This window comes from Diadema setosum, chromosome 1, assembly GCF_964275005.1.
Source record: "Diadema setosum chromosome 1, eeDiaSeto1, whole genome shotgun sequence".
Lineage (NCBI taxonomy): Eukaryota > Metazoa > Echinodermata > Echinoidea > Diadematoida > Diadematidae > Diadema > Diadema setosum.
The window spans coordinates 45270342-45289336 of NC_092685.1; the positions used below are offsets into that span (position 1 = coordinate 45270342).

The 18995-nt window shown below is 38.7% G+C and overlaps 1 protein-coding gene across 1 annotated transcript in view; it reads right to left on the bottom strand.

The window, feature by feature from the left end:
- Nucleotides 1-18995, bottom strand: part of LOC140231163 (paired box protein Pax-9-like) — an 88534-nt gene that overhangs the window by 50264 nt on the left and 19275 nt on the right. The window lies entirely within an intron of this gene.

Sequence of the window (18995 nt, forward strand, 5' to 3'; positions counted from 1 at the left end):
TACACTCACCAAAAGCTCCTCTAATTATCCTACCGGGATTAGGGCGAGGGGGAAAACAAAAGCGATATTAAATGCGGGGCATCTCCTAACGTATTTCTGCGACCTGACTCGTCGTCTTCATTTTCTCTACCTGTCAAAGCTAAGAATGAACGAAGAGAATGCATTGACCGGAGTTTACGTTTCATCCTTTAAGAGTGCACTTCAAACTCTGCAAATTAAGTGCAGAATCATCATCACATTTATACATTATTAGATACACCTGTCCTGCAGACAATTTCAAACTGATATTCTCTCTAAGAGGTGCTGCATGTTAATCACGCGGTTGTTTGGCATCCCACTTATCCATTATTCAAATTCGGACGTAAATCTTACACTCAATGCTTAAACATATCACCAATGTAGTCACGTCTCTTGTTATTTTTTTTTTTTCGTGGCGATGATTATGCAACCTTTTCAACACAGATCAATAATCTAGGGCTAATTTATCTCCAACTGTTAGTGTATGCTTCTTGCAACATGCGCTGCTTCAACTGAGTCATGAATCCTGTATGATGTCACATGCAGAAATCAGGATTTCTCATAAGTTTTACCCAAAATGCGTAATCGAAATCATTTAAAGATAAAATTGGGAATCTATCATGTAAACTGTGTCATCAAGGAGAGATTTTGTTGTTGATATTTTTTGCAGCATACAATATCTTAATCATTATCTGACATTAATATAAATAAATGTTTCCGTACTCACAACAGTAATTTTCAGCTTTCCTCTTTGTTTTTGTGTGTGTTTGTGTGTGAGTGTGTGCATTGGGACATAAAACGTCGTTATGTGTATTGATTTGTCTGATATAATGACTGTGTGTGAACGTATGTGTGTATGTACATGATTATGGCCTCCAGTGTGTGTGTGTGTGTTTGTGTTTGTGTGTGTGTGTGCATGTGTGTGTTTGTGCGTTAGTCTATACATGTTAGACTGTGAGTGTCTGTGTACATCTGTGTCACTGCTTGCCCATTATGTGTGTGTGTGTGTGTGTGTGTGTGTGTGTGTGTGTGTGTGTGTATGTGTGCTTGTGTGTATCTAGGCCCTATATATGCATGTGCGTCTCAGACATATATTACCGAAGACATTGTGCATGTGACTGGTCATCGAGAATAAATGCATTGAATCTTGCAATATGTCTTTAATGAACAGTGAGCGGAAACCGAACGCGAGTCTTTACAAGGCATTGATGAAGAACAAACAATAAAAAAATGGTCGATAGCGATGAATTAAAACTGATTTGTGTACTCTGTAAATACGCAAAGTCGACCTATTAGTGCCCCCATTTAGCGTGTGTATCATTGCCAACAGATTGTCAATACGGATTTCCCTTTCTTTTCGTCGTTACGCGTCACAGACGGGAGTTCTTGTTTGCCGAGAGTTAAATATCGGTGTGTACGAAGTGAAGCAAACATTAGACGCTATGTTTTATCCATCCATGTTCTTCTTCACATTCGACAAGCCTCCCTTTCTCCTTTTCTCTCGTCCTCGCTCTATTTTCCATCACTTTCTCCTCCCTCTTCTTCTTTGGGCCTTTTTCTATCCCTCCTGTAGCTATCCCTCTCTCTTTCCCTGTCTTTTTTTTTTTTGCCACGCCCATGTAATTAAGATATCAGCCTAAGAACCGAAGCAGTTAAAGGGTACAAAACTGATCGCCGTATTACGCGCGATTGTCCGACGGACTAGCTGCTCTGCGCGTAAGGAGAAAAAAAAAAGTGAAAGGAAAGGGCAAGAGGGAGGCAGAGCGAGGAAGGGAAGGAGGAAAGGGAGCCAGGGGAATCGGTGGCTATGTTTGTCTGAAAATCCCTCAGGGACTAAGGATGCGGATGAAAGAAAATGTTTGAATTAGGGATTACCGTGTAATCTGACTTACTGATTCAATTAGAACCGTTTAGTACCACAACTTCGAGGCACGCACGGACGGCGCACGGCGCGTGCAGCTCGTACACTGAACGTCCCGTGTCCAGACAGCCCACGACTGTGCCACTTATCTGAGAATTGGCTGGAGAAGAAATAGACCTTAAAAACCTTTTCTTCCCCGTCGCCTAGATAATTCATTCATTTTAGAAATGTGCATAATTCACGCGCGATTATTTTCTTTTCCCCCGTCTTTACTCTAACCCTGGATGAGAACGAGCGAAAGTGATTGTTTACATGCGTGTTCTTCAAACAGCAAACGCTGCGACCGAATCCTTGTGACGTAGTTGGTCATGTGAATGGGTCGGGTATTCATAAGCCCATACATACTAACGAACTAGCGGGTGTTCGTAGACGAACACGTGTTCGAGCGCCGAGTGACCAGAACAAGTGGTTATTGCTGTTGTTGTTCATGATGATGGCGTTCCTACCATATTCTTCGGGGAAAGAATAAGAGAGAGAGAGAAAAAAAAAAGAATGAAACAAATAAAAGGTAACGACGAGGAAGGGTTCGCTGAACTCGTATGCTGATTAGTATGCTACGTAGGCTACGTACGCTACATTGGGTCCCTCCTTTACACCCACTATCAAGGACAAAGTAGAGAAGCGCACCTCTGCACGTGTTTAAAGGGATGGTATAGTTTTGGTTGAGATGAGGGATTAAGATTTTTGCGAGATAATGAGGAACCACCTATGAAATGTTGAAAAACCTACACTTCTAAAGGGAATTTAAAGTTTATTTAATGAAATTCGGTTTTGAAATGGCTGAGATATCCAAAAACGAAGTAAAACAACTTGCGGTCCTAATAAAAGGTGGGTCCCACCTCTTATTTAGACCTCTTTGTTTCTGGATATCTCAGCTATTTCAAAATCACCTCAACCAAAACTATACCATCCCTTTAACTCTATTCCTCCCTTGCTACAAAGGTACTGATGCACTATACACTATAATACGCGCACACACACATACACACATTGTTTATATTTGTTTGTATGTTTGATGTATATACATACATACGTACATACATATACATACATACACAAACACAAAGGCACATTGGCACCACAACAAAATCTATTCACCTCCTTACTTCATTGCTAACATAAACTAATCACTCAAACTTACAGAAAATAAACTATCTATGGACCAAGATGTCGAGCATTTAAAAAAAAATACGGTCATTCCCCCTTTTTTATTTTCATACACCCACATACAGGAGCAAATTTCAGAAGCACTTTACGCCCTCCACGGTGTATATATTCATTCAGCAAACCGGAATTAGTAGAAGTCTTCACAAATTGATTTAATTTTGTATCTTTATTATAAGTCTTCACGATTAGAAAATGCTTATTTTCATGTACGGTTTTAGCGGCATTATGGTTTATGGACAATAAACACTAAGCCAACTGTCTTAATCCAAATGCAGTGTATAATAAAAGTGTATGATGTGCGCCTTCAACAGTGTTCATGACTGAGTGCAAAACGTTATAGTTACTCCCAGTCGACCCGACCGATATTACTGTCATACGCTAAAGCGTTTTCCTTTTGTTGGCATATTTTCATTGATTAAGACTGCTGGTTTGACTATGAGGCTGATGCTCTCTTCTTAGCGAGTCGAGGCACTGACAATCCATCTCAATTCTGGAGGTGACGTCCGATTTAGCTGACGTCCCCGCCCTTTCCCCTCCTCCAAATACAAAAATAAGAAGGGGGAGAAGAACCTGAATTCACCCACGTATAGTTCCTCCTCGTGGAGGCAACCTCATCCCCACAGGGTATCAGTAGTGCATATGTTTGCTCGCTCTGTTGGCAATCAATAGTGAGGGCACCCGTTGTGTTTTCTCTGTCAATGCCCGCGACCGCTGGGTGTTGTGGTTGTGGTTCGGGACTTCTCGGCTTAGCGGTGAGAGGAGGACACGGCGGAGCAGCACTGGGCGTTGTGTTTTTATGGAACATGAAGGGAAACTGTTTTCCCCCTTTTTCTTCTCCTCATCTTCTTTGACATTGTTGTCTGGTGTATTTTCGGCGATGTGTGAGACGATGGGGGCATGAGTTATCAACAATTCACTGATAAGAGGCCCGAGGCCCGTATTTCATGCGTTACGGACGTTAACGCCAAGGAAAACTCTCACTGCGCATAAATGCATCACCAATCGCATGCCCTTTAGAATTCACCCTGCATTCTTCCATTTTGCGATATTGGATAGACTCGTATTGTGATTTTGATATTGACTTGACTTGACTTGAAATTGATGAGTCTTATGACAGTTAGACTTGTGTTTTGATGACCATTATCGATAGTGCTTTCTTTGTCGAATTTCATATTCTTGTGAGTGATCGACAGATCGAGGAATATATACAGTGTAATATACAGAAGTATTCCTCACAAAACATGTTGGCTGTTCTCATCGCTTACAATATAACACATTTAGCATGGAATCTCTCATACAGTGAAGAAATTACAAACAAAGAAAATCGCTTACATTTGAAAAGTAAATGCGACAATAACAGCAACAATAACAGCAACAGTAATAAGAAACAAGAGTAAAATAATAAACCTAGAAACATCTGATTCCATTTTATCGAAATGTGCAATGGAATTCACAGAAATCACAAGCCTGGCATACCTCGTTTTGTTGTCAACTTTGAGCATGAAGCTCCTTAGCTTTAGTCAGGGCTTCTTGCAACGTCGGGGCCCAATTCTGGTCTTATAGCCTGAACAATAACTGTTACCTCCAGTACGGATGCTGACATCGTCACCAAGCAGTTTACTGCTCTGTCGTGTTGAATTGATTATTCAAATGATCTAGAAACCGTCTATTCCTCTCAAATATGTGATACCCGGTGGCCTGCTCGAGAGAAAAAAAAAAATCTTATCGTCTATTTCCCCGCTTTGTTCCTCACACCTCGATGCAACTAATTGTATCATTCTCAATGTTTTCATAGTTTTCGCCCGTTCACCTTCTCTAAGTCGCGGATCTGTCAGCGGGACCTCATAAACCCTCGGTTACACTCCCCGGCAGCTAACCCGCTCTTTCACCCCTCGACCGCGCCGACTGGAATCGCTGCATCGAGTTGTATTTCACAAAGGGGGCTGGATACGTCCAATTTGGAAATTTTGTATCCTCTTTTGGGATTGGATATGATAACAATGATAAAGGGCGAGAACTGCTACGGCTGGGATAGGCAGCATATGTGCGGACGTAATCCAGTTTGAACAGGCAATCGGGCATCGTGTTTTGATTTCATTTCGTGTAAATAGGTACCTCTTTTTGTGCTGACAGAGAAAAATCCTGCTCTCGTCTAAATTTCACATTCCTCTCTTTATTTATCTTCATTTAGATCAGTATATGTATGTATATGTGCAGAGCTCGACATTAGCGTTTGCCCGCTTGCCCGGGATCACTAGAAATAATGTTGGGCCACTAAACTTCCGAAAAGGGTATCTGTTGATGGCCCGATAGTGTTGACTAAGATTCGAAATGGATCGTTATATTTCCTTTTACTTCGGACCAATACATTTGTGTTTTGGGACACTAAAATTTCAGATTTAAAGATTTTAGTGGCCCTAACGGACGACAAGGGAAAAGTTAGTGTTGAGCCCTGATAATATTATACATGTATCTATACATACATTTATGATACACGTGTGTTGATCCTCTAACACTATACGTTGAAAAATGCGCACATTATAATAGACGTGAGTTTGTTTGTGTAAACATTTCACTTTATTTCTTTATGAATTCTCAATAATATTCTATTCTCTGGAGAAAAAAAAAATTAAGATACAAAACTATTTCCAGTATGTTTTTATACCATTGCTGTGGAATAGGCCTATCAATGACCAAAACGAAGAGAGGAAAAGGCATGCAGTTTCTTGTATTAGCCACTTCGATTCAATTAATCGAAAATATTTGGATTGCCTGTTTTTGCTTAGCTGCTGAAAGCACCCAGACAAAATTTCCTCGTTTTCCAGAAATGACTCTTCCATTGTGTATGCTTTCGTACAACCATTGGTCTGTATATGAGGTTAAATAGCTCTTGGATCCTGGATATTTACTGAGCGATTATTGTCTCATGTTTATTGTTCTCGCTTTTCACAGAACATCGCCTTCATGACAAAATGTTAGTCTGCATCAGGGCGAATTCGTGATCACACTCATAAAAGCTCAGAGGCAACATTGTTGTGGGTGAATTCTGCAGTCAGTGACTTTTCGGCGATTCATTGTTTTGTCTCCGTGAAGAAACTGTGAAAACATTCGTGCCTTTGCAGTAATTGAATACACTCACATTCATGCCGTAGCCAAGTTCTGATTTAAAGTGGACACCGTATGTTCATTTCTGGTGCCAAAACAATACCTGACAGCCATCTATTTTTCTCAATCATTTCAATTTCCAGCAAATTCGGAGGAATCACTACAATCTATTGGTTGCAAAAATAACTCCTTATCAACATTCGTGCCGGCGAAAATCAAACAACGATTCCATCGCGGACAGAACACACGCACAGAAAGGCAACGAAACCAGTGCCAATTTGCAGTGGGTATGTCTACAACCTACGTGGATTGTTTACCAATTTATAAACGTCATACGAGGAAAATTTTGTGTAGCCTACACCAGGGACAAAAGAAGAAATAGATTGTCCTAACTAAAGAATTTGATTGAACGTAGTAAAATAGTTTATTTCACAATGACCAGTTACAGACAAGATTTCATGCGATGATCAGGCGAATCGATAACTTGTTTTCATCATAAAGAAACCACATTTTCTTATTGTTTCATACGGTTCGGACAACAGACGATAAACTGACATTTGCATCACTGGCCAGTGGTACTGGCGTGAATGAATGATGTTGGCATGAATGGAGGACAAGGTAAAACTGCATTCGAAATCCCCCGTGATAAATCTTCCTTAAGTCACCGAAAGGCACAGAAAATGAGTTCTTACTGGGTCATATACACATCTGATTAATGACTGGATTTATATTCCTTCCAGGGCAACGATAATAGCTCTTGGCTCATCACCGAATTTTCATGGCAGTGAGACACGCCAAAACTATATGGGAATTATCGATCGGTGTCCACGCCACCCCACCAATGGGTCGCGAAAACGAACCGACGTACTGGCGGCAAAACTATGAAAACATGGCGTTTGCTGGAATACAAATTATCACGGTAGAGCAATGCTACCTTAGGGGCAATAACATTGATTTTTGTTAATCGTTCCATTCTCACTGAACTCAAATTTGTACTTGAGTGTTTGTGTGTGCATGTGTTTGTGTTTGTGTGTGCGTGTGTGTGTGCATTTCGGAGTTGTATGATCCCTGAAAATGATGGTCTGTGATGGGGCGGAACGCACATGTTTGCTTTAGCCGGCGTGATCAAGAGGCCGAGCGGTGCACGGCGGATCCGTGACCGGATAGCGGCGGGGGGAAAGAGAGAACATACTCACCCATTCTAGCTCGCCAGAGAAAAGATGCCGGTCCTTATTAAAACGATGAGCAGACGACTTAGTCCTCTTTTGTCTAAAGATGTTCCTAGATTTAGACGCCTTGCAGGTATGCTGGGTTCGGGTTGCTCTGCGGCATAGTACGCTGGCGTACACTTTGGTGACAGGTCAACCAGATGAGTAAAGGCGATTAAAAAACCAGGTAAATGGACTGCGTTCTCATGAACTACCCAAGAAATGTTCTCCAAAACCGGAAGTTACGAATGATCGAGCGACTTTTCCACTGGAACCCGGTACTCATGAACGTGAGGAGTTTTCAAGATACGACCCATTCACAAGTTTCGCCGCATAATGCACGACCCTAAAGATCGTGGAGCGTGTGATGAACGGCTCTCAAAGTTTCGTATTTCTGACAGAAGACATTCAAAGTCTCGCCGCTTCTATCATCTTCGCCCTTTCTCATGTTTTTCCCCACTTTGCACGATGTTGTGTGTCGTTGTCGACCAAGTATAGCGGCGAAGATCGATGGCTGGTCCGCTTGTTCAGTGGTAAGCTATGCGCATCACAGTGCCGTGATGGGTTAGCTTGCAAGGAGAGCTCCGTGTCGGACATGCCCTATCTAGAGACTGCACCGGCGTCTTAAGAATCAAGCGAGCCCTCTGATTGGTTCATGTGCTGTCCAGCCATTCCCACGTTCAACTGCAACCCCCATTCACTCATCTGTCCAACTTTAACCAAACCTTCCTCTTTTTTCTTCTCTTACTCCTCCTGTCTGACCTTCTTCTTTCCATCCTCAAAACTTTTTTCCCCCTTCTCGTTCTCTCTGGACCTCCACACTGTCCTCCCTCCTATTTTTTTTACCCCATTTTCTTTCAACTTTCGTAAACATAAACATTTTAATAATTTCTTCTCCTCCGTTATGTCCTCTACATCTTTTTTTTTTCTCACTCTGCATCTCTTGAACATAATGATACCCTCCTCTGGCATGTCATGGGCTTGAAAATTATGTGATCATCCAGCAATCATCGTAACTACAGGAATTTTATTGTACTCCTTAATTCCCTTGACTTATGTAAAATAACTAAACAACCCTGTCTCATCGGAGAATCACCCCACATGACCACTGAGAGACGGTTATTTTGAATATAAGAAGTGACATTAAAATAAATGAACGGGGAGAAATTTAAACGAATTTGAACAAAGATAAGATATCAATAACTGTTTCAAAGTTATGAAATGATCTTATACGTCGCATACATGAGAAGAAGCCGTCTTGACTGATTCACTTTGATGTCTCTTATTTGATAATTTCCTAATATTGTTTTTTGTACGCAAAAGTACCGAAAACACAATTTCTTTATTTTTTCAGAATGCATAGGCCTCCTTTATTGTCTTCTACTAAATATCATCCGTTCGATGAAAGTAGAAAAGTGTCAGAATAAACAATTATATGCCTTTCGAAAAATTGCATATGTGGCGGGTATTGATGTAGTAGTCAGTGTTGTAGTCACGTGACTAGGATAATCATTTATGTTTGTTGGATGCCCACAGGATGATAAGTTGGCCATAGTCTATGACACTTTATGATATTTTTTACAACACATTTCAGAAAAATCTTCTGCAACTGTCAGTTTTGTTTCGCAGGTATTTTGCAGTATATAGGCATAAACTGTTCCTTGTTGTTTATTTTCTCTTTTGCTGAAAAAAAAAAACATATAGAAGAAGTTACGTCGCCTGATCGCTTGTAGTTTGAAGAATGAGGCACGCGTGAGTCGCCTGAACTTGACCGACGCTGGACTAGTGCTCTCGGAATGACCAATCGGTCACCCACTTGTCGGGGGGAAGTCAAGCTCAAGCCCCGTCAGGTTATGTCCAGGCCACTACCACTAACAGTGTAATAGGCCACAAATCTTTCGCTACGGCGCGTCTAAATAAACAACAAGGCCTACCGAGACCGTTATACGCCCTCCGTGCTACAGGGGCATCCCACGCATAATGATATAGCAAGTGAGAAATCCCAAAGCTGGATTGATAGGCTTGTTTCTCTACGGGATCTCCGCGCCAGCTATACTTCCGGGTCCGGCGTGATACGTCACCATCAATGTGAAGAGACTCTCCAAGTGGATAGTAGAGATACACACATTTGCATATATGACGACGCTCGTCCGTTCTTGAGACTGGGAAAAGTCATTCGAGATGAAATTAAGACAGGAAGTAGCCTCCAAGGAGTTACAAGGCGAGCCGCGCGCGAATCTAAAACGCACAGAGAGACGCTGAAGAGGAGAAAGCGAGGGAGAAAGAGAGATCGAGGGTAACGGATAATTAATGGATGACTAGAGAACGGGAGAGACGGGACAGAAAAGGAGACGATGAAACGGAGTCGCGGATGAGACTGATTGAATGTAGGGAGTGAGAACTTCATTAACAAAAAGTAGACGTATTGAGATAAGGGCAAAGAAGATAATAATAATTAATAAAAAAAAAGATTATGGGACAGAGCAATACTCTCATGACAAAATGATAACATGATCTTGCTTCCCCTTTATTTATGTCAAGAAAAAAAAGTAAAAACACACGCACACACATACACAAACACGAAAGGGTAAATAGCATTGTATTAGTGACGAATTAAAGGTACTGTTTACCATTTGGAGATGTGATTTTTAAAAATTTCGAGTTATCACATTTGATGCATATGTGTAGGTTAGTTGCATCACAAAACATCCTATACCTTATAAAATGTTGCAATAAAGCCTGAAATATAAAGAGAGATCACTATTTTTCTCAATAAACCATAACTGTAGACGATTTATTCTAGAAACAATTTTCTCATAACTATTGTTCACATTTTGTATATTCAACAATACTTAATATTGATTATACTGATTAAAATTACATTGATTGTTTCTATCCCTAACTCACATTTTAGAACTATTTTGAAGCACTAAGGATGGGTTTTTGTTTCATCTGCAAATGTTAAATAATAATATTAAACCATGCCAGGAATTACACTCTGATATCTTTTCGTTATCTACAGTATTTCCTATCTCTTTCTAGAAGGTTGAGGGGAACATCAAAACCAAAGCAGTACGCCATCCAGCCAAACAATATCATTGCCAAATATTGCCTGCCTAAGGATGTTTGATATACTAGTTCACATTTTGGGGGTGCTTTACGAGCTATAGGGTAATCAAGTAAGAAAAAAAAAGTTATCTACTTATCAGGTTTCTTTCGTACATGATCCATTACTTCTGAAGAAAACGTTATGTACTGGGCATTATTACTGTACTGTACGGGTGTAGAAACAGAAATGATGCCATCTTTTAAGCTGTAATAGAGCTGGAAAAAAAGTGATGGATCTATTGTTTGCATCGAAATGAACACTAATTCGACCGTCGCTAATTAATGAGAAGCAAAATATATCATCAGATATCAGCAGTATCATAACGACATAGGAGAAAGCTATACCACTTGATAGTCGAATCTTAGTAGGCTCCCATCACTCTGGTTTTTCTTGCCTCCTTGCTCTATTCTCCCCCCCCCCCCCACCCCATCTATATCTATCCATCTATCTATTTCAATGACATTTTCTACCCCAGTGGTGAAGCGTAGGATGTGTAAGTCCCTTCGGCCATAATGAACGAAAATGGATTGACTGATTGACGTAGTTTGGACATAACGGATTTGCGAACATTAACAAAAAGCGCAGTGACACGCTTCTCACTAAGCGCAGTGATATAAACACACGGGCATTGTTTCATATACCAGTGAAAAACACGATATCAGGTTTACTATTGTGACGTGAAGCAATGAGATTGTCAGTGGTCTTGCAAAGGAATGTGAAAGGGTCACTTCGATTGGTGATAAGTATGACAAGGATGTTCATCTCAGCAGGTTTGAATGAAATTTCTCACGAACTAAAAAAAAAAACAAACCCAAAAAACAAACACACACACAAACAAACATTTTGCTGATGGATAGGTATTGTGAAAACAGTGGTTTTTTTTTTTTTAATAACATTATCTATGATTGGATGGATTGTATGAACGTTCGTTCAATGCCACCAATTACTTCATGCAAGGAGGGGGGGGGGTATGGTGAGACAGACACTAATACTGGGACTATTTGCTCTAAACATCCACTATTAGCCTTTGTGTAATATTACCGCGCAAGCGGTATGTATGCCTTTATGGTGCATAGTATGATCTGTTAAGGTGTATCCAAGGTCACGCAGTTCCTAAACAACAGAACAATTTGACAATTAATTCTCGACTTTGCAAATGCGGACTATTGTGAATTCGTTTCACGTTTAGCGATGCTTTCGATCCTATATTTGTGTATAAAGATGTTTGTGTTAGTATTTCAATAACGCAGTAATTTGCGCATTTGTAGATTCCTTTTTCTGTCGTACGTGTACGTGCCCTGTATAGTTTTCTGGCTTGCCGTATAATTAGCAGAACTTTGTGGCGAAGAGTTTCATTATAAATGAACAAGAGAAAGTAGATGACGTCAAAATAGACCAACATATCTGATAACCATTGAGCCATACGAAGAAGAAAGAGAAAATGATTATCATTATGCGTATTATGGTAATAACAAAATTATTGAGAGGTTTTGTATCAAACGTTATTACTGCGTCATACATCTAGGTATGTATAAGTTGAGGAATTACATTTTGCACGGTTTAAAAAATCATTTTACAGACACATGAAGTTATCCAGGGTGCCATTTAAATACGATTCAAATGCAGTACATAGGCTTTTGTAGATCATTGTGGCTATAGCGTGTGACCGCAATTCGCATTATTTTCTAGAGAATAATACACATGTGTACAATAATTTAATTGTAAGAAAAAAAACATAAATATAAATCGCCCTCACCACATTTGTGTTTCCTTTCGAAAGCTCTGGAGTTTTCACGTTCAATTCATTCCTATTCCATTTCGATTCATTTCATTCTTTGAAAATCTTTCCCTTCGCACCTGTTTCCATTTAGGTATAGCGCCAAGTGAATACTCGGGCAAGCAAACAGTATGCTGTGTAAAGTAATCCTTGTGTTGGAGGACAATATAGGCGGTCGGACAAGCCTAGGTGGCAGAAAGCTTCACGTACAGGAATCTCACGTGCTCTGGTTTATTCACTCTGACTCCTCAAAGCAAACTCAGATAGCAAAAAATGTGATCCTTATCTCAGCCGATATCCGTTTCTAATCCAAACCAGTAGACGTGTCAGAAGCATCTTTCAACACTAGGTGATTAAACATTCACAAATTCTTTTGCCCCCCTTTTCCAAAGCCCGGACGGTGTCTTCCCTGACATTACTATATGTTGTGGCTTACAGGGCGATGAAGAAAACTATTAAAAGAAACGTCACCGCTGCCTGTGTTTTATTGGGTATTACTTCCGGGTGAAGGTTCTTTTCCACTTCCACCCAGCGTTCCCAAGGAATTTGCCCCTATGCTAAAGAGTATCATTGAAGAAAACGTGGTGGTCTTGACTCACCCCTTCTCGATCCTAGATTCGCTGCGCACGCGATGCGGTGGAGCTAGCTCTCTCTTCCATATCTCCTCTTTTCCTTCTCCGACGTCAGCAAAAATTAGCTAAAGTCAAACAGTTTCTATCCAGACACAAAGAGAAGTTATGCTTATAATAGTGTCACCCACCTCTGCGACTGATGCCCCGATAGTGAGGGTAGTCCATTCACAAGTATCGCTAGAGTAACAGCAAATCTGATAATGTTTTGGTTTGAATAATACATCGGTTGATTTTCACTTGATATATGCGCTTAAGCTGATTTTCATTATGAAAAAAACAAAACACCTCCACTTATTTTTGTGCATATCGCATAATCTCGTTTTGCCATGAACGAGATTCGATGGAAAACGAGAGATTTGTGACAATGGAAAGCGGGGAAAGTGTGCTCTGAATGTTTGTTTTTGACCGCTGTCCGCAGTTTTTTTTTTTCTCTCTCAGCAGGGAAGAAAGGGCGCAAGGTGGTTCTCCCTCGCTTGACCCTCAGTCTGCAGTTGTATTGATAATATCCGCTTCACATTAGTATTGGAGGAAATGGTTGCATGGTCAGCTTCATTCAGCTTTCGGTAGGATATTCTTCGGTCTGTGCTTACAACATGGGATCAAGGAGAGGGTCAGGGGTTAATGATCGCTTAGAAGAGAAGATGATATTGATTGTGACAACAGAGGGATTATCAAGGGGAGTGATATCTTTTTCTCTCTTTCTCCGTCTGTCTCATTCTCTCTCTCTCTCTCTTTCTCGAATATATTGTACTCTTTCGATGTCAAATATGCATGTAAATACACACACACACACACACACACACACAAATATATATAAATGTAATTATGTTTATATATAATGTTATGCATATGTAATGTTTACATATAATTTGATATGTTATATATACATTTAATATATATATATATATATATATATATATATATATATATATATATGAAGAACTCATTTGCAAAAGGGGTTACATCCATTTTTGATGAAAATTGAGTTATTAGCATCACTGCACAGAATTCCATTTGAGTTAGTAACAGTGAAAATTTCAATTCCAGACAAACATTTGAATAGAAATTATAGCAAAATTAGATTTTGATTTTCCATACACTTGTGTACAAATTCTCACAAACAAACCAGCTTTTCTCTAAAGTACTAGAAGTGGATCTAGCCCCTTTTGCAAATAAACTCCTCATATATATATATATATATGTATATATATAATGTTATGCTTAAGTTCTGTTTTATACCTAATGTAATATACTGTTACATAACCATTTAATATATACAGATATTACACATTATTACTACACTGCGGTAAAAGTAAAAACGTTTAACGATAGCAATGCACAAGACAGCAGTAAAATTGACAATTTAGATTATTTTTGACAGTCATTTCAAATTCTATTTGGGGAAATTGTTCTGTTAAAAATAGATATATTCTTTATCGTCTACAAAAGAGGGCAGCACGAATTATCACATCAAATTTTGATTACGAAACTGTAAATGGGAATGAGATTATCAAGGTTTCAATTTACAAGCATTTGAAAACAGAAGGAATTAATTTTTGTCAACGCTCATGTATAGATGCATCCATGGACTTACCCCCACACGAATGTGCAATAATATTGAGATGATTTTCGACAGGCATGGGTTTAGTACATGAGCAGCTGATTCTTTGAATGTGGTACCACCTAAACCGAATGTAGAGTGTTTCAAAAGCTGCTTTAGATATGCAGGAGGAAAGGTATGGAACTCACTACCAAATGTCTTAAAGGAATCAAAGTCGTTATCAGCTTTTAAGTCATTATATAAGAAAATGTATTTTCATTGATTTCATTTAACCCCCGTTTTTACATACAGTATGTATTATACCTTCTTTTTGTCACACTGTATTACCCAAACCTTGTCTTGTGCAATGTTTGTGTGCGTGAGTGGTTGAATAATTATGTGGTATGGGTATACAAGTTTTCTATCGTTTGAGTTTAATGGGCATGACTGTATGTGATTTATTCATTGTAGACTTTTATATAGGCACCTTTTTTGCTTTTTTTTATCGGGGGTTTGTGAATGCAAGTTCCTGCTGGAAAAAATTTTAAGCTCATTTTGTACACCAATGGTTTGATTGTATATATGAATGTATATATATATATATATATATATATATATATATATATATACCATTTCAATTGCTGTTTTGATACAATTTTTTGACCACATTGTTTTGTTATATTCTACATCAATCCGGTTATTACTGATTTCAACTGGACGTTTTGCTCCTTTAAACTTTGATTGTTTATTTGTAGTGTTTTTTTAATACTTACATTTATGCAAAGTGATTTTATATTCATAATTATATTTGGATTGTACAGGACCTTGATGTAAAACAGCACTAACATGCTGATCTTGTTATCCTGTCAAAATATGTTGAAATAAATGAATAAATAAATAAATAAATAAATAAACAAATAATAAATAAATCAATAAATAAATAAATAAACAAATAATAAATAAACTTCGCGCAAGTTGTATTTATGTGTCCCTGTTCGAATACTTTGTTGGCATAGAAGTTTTATTGTAGAAATTATCTGCAACACATTCTCTGTGTTTGTGTGTGCACATTCTTTCTTCAGGCATTGGCGTGCCAACTACTTCTCATATTTTATGCCATATCGATAATTTTGATAAAGTTGTATACATACATCACTAGAATATGGACATGATTGTTAAGTGTCGAAAGTGTCCAGCTAAATACCAGCAGTTGTTGTTATAATATACTGTGTGTGTGTGTGGAAATGGAACGCAATTCATTTTCAATCACATACACAAATGAAGTTATGGTATAGATGTCATATTAGCGATGCTGGGTAATGCTAGCGGTGATTGAATTGGATTGATTTTCCAACGGTGAGGGAAAAAAATAAATATAATTGTAAAAAGCTCATTCTACCCTTATATAATGGATCCTGATGTTCAGTGATGTGAAAAGACAATTTGAAAGACACAAGTAGATTGAGTTTTACAAAGTAGATTGAGTTTTACAAAGTAATATAGATATCTTTTATAATAATTCTTATGTCTTTTTTCGACAAACGGTTGAATGATACATAGACAAAATGATAAGACATCGCCTGATATTTAGGCCTGCTACAGTGCTAGTTTTGAGTCGGAATCATTGCAAATTACTGAACAACTTAAAAGTGAGAATTTCATAAGCAAAGTAACGTGTTTGTGGCAAAAGAATCTTGAATACACTTAATCATTCATGAACAAATACACCAGATAAGGAAAAAAATCCATAAATCTGTCTGCGCTTATACGTTTACTTTCATTGTAACGCGCTCAATGAAAGGTCAGTCGCGAAAGAAGTGATTGATTCGTAATAATTGCGCGCGATTTCTGTCAGTGATAACGACATTTAGCGGTGTCAACTGGCATATTGTGGAAGGAAGCAGGCGATTAACGGCCGTGTACGATACACGCAGGAAGACTCGATTTGTCGCTCGGCAGAAAGAGTCCGTAAATAAATAAGATATTTGAGGATGAGTGGCTAAAAAACTTGTGAGCAGCACAGACGAGATAGCGTTCGGAAATCAGGGGTAGTCGGAAAGAGGTTTTTATCATCATTTGACACTTTAGCTCGTGGCAGCTACGCCTGACTGGCAGGCATCATCGGTAAGACTCGAGCTACGGTCGGCTGGCTGCCCCCGTGCATGTCCTACAAGTTGGTACCCCGTTGCCGTAGCGGCGTGCGAATCATCGGCAGAACGATGACAACCAGGTCGCAAATTTTCCTTAGGATTTCATCTGCTATGATTCAGGGAGCATGGGGAGTCCATTCTAAGTCACTGGAAGAACAGGCGATTTGACACTTTTTTTTTTCTTTTTAACCGAGGAAACACGGCAAAGCAGCGGCAGGCGAGAAACATAATCCAAGCAAACTATGAAGATCAAGTGACATTCTTGTACTATCCTAGGGCAAATCAGATTGTCGTATGTCAGAAATTATTGCGCGCAAAATGTGGGAAACGACTTGATAACCAAATTTAACCTGACTTTGAATTTGGCGGAAATCAATGACTCGTTCAGTCACGCGCAAGTGAAGGTAAATAAAACGTTTCCCTTTATGATGTGAACAACAAAGGAAAATTGATATTCGGACAAACAGCAGGTGACATCATTTGCTATAAGTGTTGTCCTTTGACTTTAAATTAGCGATTCTTTAAAGATAGTAGGCTCTTTGATTCTAATTCAATCTTAAATCTTTGTACATACTGTGACAGTAATAACGAATCTTAAAACCCAGTGCTCCTAATTTCAGTTTCGGATTCCATACCAATAATTCTTGCGAAGCAAATATAACGCCAGCAAAACTGTATGCGATTCTCGGTATGTGCGATACACCATTTATCAACGTGTGTTTCTGAAGTGTATGTATAATCCCTATGAGTATCTTAGATGTAATCAGTCAGACGAGTTTGATTACATGATGGACGGAAGAACTAGCTAAATATCATATAGTATACAGGCAGATATATCATATGATGTTTAATATTAAACATATCCCAAGGTTTTTTTTTTTTTTGTTTTTTTTTTTTCAATTTGTAGGATTTGGTTTATAACAAATTTACTGAAGAAATCTTGTAGAATGGCCAGGTAAATTATGCTTTGTAGTGTATTGTTACGCAGTACTGCAAAGCAACAATGCAGGTGTAGTTTACCATCAGTTTTATGATTTTATACCGATTATCAGCATAATTATATATTCCTTATTACCTTTTTACCTTGACATGAACACGGTTTATACTGTCCACAAACATACAGTTTTTTTTTTGACATTATATTTTAAATAAGTGTAATTTCATAACACAGTCTCTCGAACCGTATAAGAAAACGTAAAGAAAGCATTTATTTCTACTGGTAAAACAGCAACAGACATGTATTTCTTGTTTGCATGTCGTGTGTTCCCACAAGGCATTGATGCATACATGTCTGACCTGACTTTAAAATGGGCTCTATAAATTTTGACTGTTTTAGATCCAGGACTAAACGATGTTTTTCGTCCATTCAAACGCGGTAGTGATTTCGTACTTTTGACAAATGTCGTTTCTATGCCCGCGGTAGCTATTTTGATTGATCTCGGCGTGATATGATTCCGCGCGTTATTGCAAGCCATCTATAACTGAACATGGTTTGGTTGTTTAGCCACCCAGACGATCCGTCACTCATTTTGGCGCCCATTCATCATTACGTCATGTCACGTGAGTTATGGTCATTAGTAGACGAAAGCAGACGACAGCTCAGCCACACAAACCCGACATGTACAAACAAACCCATTCCAATACCTCTGTTAGATAGCCGTACATCGCGGAATAAGCATAAACTTTGCTTTTAAAGGACACTGGGGTTTTAGAATAAGTCTCCGAATATATCATTGGTTTGATGTGCGTCTTCTGTCGCACCCAGAATGAAAAAGAAGGAAAACTGCTGATTGCCAATAGAAAATAAGGCATTTATGTACTTGAGCGTATATAGTGTAACCAGTTAAGTTACTATCAAGACAGTTTACTCGACTAATTCCTCGCAACATGAACAGAAAACCTTCGCCTAAAATACATCGACTGAAAGAATAAAGGTTGACTCGTTCTTACGTGGTAAGATTAGAAGATATCATTGGTAGTCGCTTCTAGTTAAAGAGAATAAACAAATCAAAGATCAAGGGACACAGACCGCTTAAATTCCAAATAGTTATTTTCTCAAACTTTCATACACTCTCATTATATCAAGGTACAAAATAATTCAAGACAGTTCAATTATCATAAATTGTATTTTGGAATTGTTTTAAAACTATATTGTTGATATACCTTTTATACAAAATGAACATTATTTGAACTGAAAGTAAGACAAGATTTTGTTCAGTTTCTGTCAGGCACATGGCTTAAAATCTTATCAAAGGAGTTGTTATCATTATGTATATATCATTTCATCAGTAAAACGGCAACAAGCAAAAAGTTACAAAACCGTATCCTGTGTTCTGAGAGGTTACATGTCATACCAGTGACATGAAGA